We start from the raw sequence: 2,398 nt of genomic DNA on the forward strand, positions 1-2,398 counted from the left end.
AATAATAATTTAGATAATTTAAGAGAATTATCTTAATAAGGTAGGAGGAAATCCTGGGATGATATTAACATTACTTAAGGAAGATAGAGCATTGTTTTATTTTTTAATTTAATTTAATTTTTTTTAAAGCATGGCTTTAGTTTCAACTAAATGCTAGTTAGCAAAGGTACTTTGTGCTACAAAAAAAGCTCAGGACTAGAGACATTCTGCTTCTTACTCTGCCACTAACTTACTAGGAGACCTCTGGAATGTCATCCACTCCCCTTTACCTTTAATTTTTCAGCTTTCATGGAGGAATTAGGAGTTCTGCAAGAATCTTTCCCATTGTTATGTTCTGTTGATGCCACACATTCATTAACAAGTGCAGCAGATGGTAGAGTGTATCCTTTGCATATCTCAAATTCAGAGAATAACTGGCATTGTTCTTGGGAAAGCAGTGGAAGAGGATGTTATGTCTTCATATGCTTTTTTTTTTTTTTTAGAGCATTGGAATGTCTATATTACAGTGTTGGCAGGATTGATAATATAGTACAGGTCTAAATGGAATTACATATGAGTAATCTTATGAATATATGCACAAAGTGGAGTGTGTGGTGTGTGTGTATGAGATGAATTTCTGGATTTTGACTCATTTCTCCAGTTACCTCCAGCTGGGGAAGATTAACCTATATTTTGCTGTTTTAGTTCATCCAAAACACATTGAACACAATAAAATTAGAGTTAGAGCCTCTGCTCCTGTCCTTGGCTCTGGGCTGAAAATGGCCCCATTTCAGGATAAATGGATAAAATAACCATCCTGAGTTTATCTTTAGAGTAACCTTCTTGTTCAATATAAACAAACCTTTTGCTCAAACTCCTATGTCTTTTCTTGAGTTCTTCTATCTTTGGCTTTAAGAAATAAAGGGAATGAAAAGAGAATAAAGTTATGAAAGGGCCAGAGGTGGTATCCTGACATAAGTTCCATTTACAAAAAGAATTCATTCAGGAAATAAAAAAAAAAGTATCAGACACAAGGCAATTCATGACTAAGTCAACTATTCATTTGAAGAAGGAAAATGTGAGTAAAATAGAATTTTATTTTATTTTATTTTATTTTTTTGGTCTATACCAAAAAGTTGATCTAATACACCCATCTACATGGAAGTTTGTGGAAACACCTGGACTCAAGAAGGTGACTTCGAGCCCATGTCCTGAGCTGTTATAGGCAGGTGAGTGGAAGTTGCAGATATTATGCTGACCTGTTCTGTCAAAGTCTCTTTAGGATGCTCTAGCTTGGCCATGAATGGCCACAGCTCTTGGAAACATGCTGAATAGAATTTTATTTTTAAGATAAAGAGTATTCATGTTCAGGGAGAAGTTTAGAATTTTAAGGAGCTTTACACTTAATTTGTACACTATTTTTTAAAGTGATAAATAAGAAAGGGGCTGTTTTATAAAAGTAACCTAATATTTGAGAATGCCTTATAATGTGCTTCAGCTGAAGTTTAGCCATCTTATATTCGAATCTGCAAATATAGGGGAAAGTTAAAATCTAAATGTGAAGGAAAATTATTTTCTAAAATGAAGTTTGGATAGTAATTTAGCTGTGCTAACCCTTTTTTCTCTTTAAAGCATGAATCTGCTCATTGTACTTTTGAGTTGGAAAAGAAAACCATTTCACTTCTTACTCATATTTATTGTATTTTCTCAATGTTAAAACAATACAACTTTCAAAATGCCAAGATGTACAAAGAAGCATTGCACCCAAATAGTTAGAAAGTATGTATGAGATACTAAAACATCAACTGTTAGGCAACTGTTTTATTTCTCCAGTGTTAAATATCTTTTTTGAAACATCTAAATGTTTCCTGGCATGCTGAAAAAAATTGCTATTGGTGGAAGGATATTTTATGTTGTATCTGAATGCATTAGGGTGGCTTCTGTGTAGGATCAGGATTGAAAGACAGTGCTCTGAACATAGAAGTCAGAAGGGCTTTCTAGTTGTTTTGAGATCATTAGAAACACTTTGACAATCAAGCATATATATCCCTTTATCAACTTCTTGCTTTTCCCAGTCAACTCATTCTTCTACTCCTTATCCCACAGCCCCAGCCCCAACCCAAACACACACTTAAATTTGCTCTCACTAGTGGGCTTTAACTGAGAAAATTGATTGAGAAGGCTATCAAGTTCTCCCTATTGGTGTACAGGATCCATTTTAATTCTAAAGAAGAAAACTGCTGGGTGTCAACGATACTCACTAGGAAGCTTCCCAGGGGTAGGAGGATGGTATCGAATTTACTGGGATGCCATCACCAGGAAAAGACTATGAAACCACCTGGGCTCCTCCAGAATTCACTTTGGTGAGCCAGCTGGGCAACCTGTAAAATACTCGCCTGCAGGTAGCTGCCTACAGGAA

The 2,398-nt window shown here is 35.4% G+C and overlaps 1 non-coding gene across 1 annotated transcript; it reads right to left on the bottom strand.

Annotated features, from left to right (window-relative positions):
* Positions 1–1,196: 1,196 nt before the first annotated feature.
* LOC112645732 (small nucleolar RNA SNORA44) lies at positions 1,197–1,309 on the bottom strand. Its single transcript, XR_003127224.1, has one exon. It is a non-coding gene; the product is annotated as a small nucleolar RNA SNORA44 (small nucleolar RNA).
* Between the last annotated feature and the right edge of the window lie 1,089 nt (positions 1,310–2,398).

The sequence above is a fragment of the Canis lupus genome, chromosome 1, assembly GCF_003254725.2.
Source record: "Canis lupus dingo isolate Sandy chromosome 1, ASM325472v2, whole genome shotgun sequence".
Taxonomy (NCBI): Eukaryota; Metazoa; Chordata; class Mammalia; order Carnivora; family Canidae; genus Canis; species Canis lupus.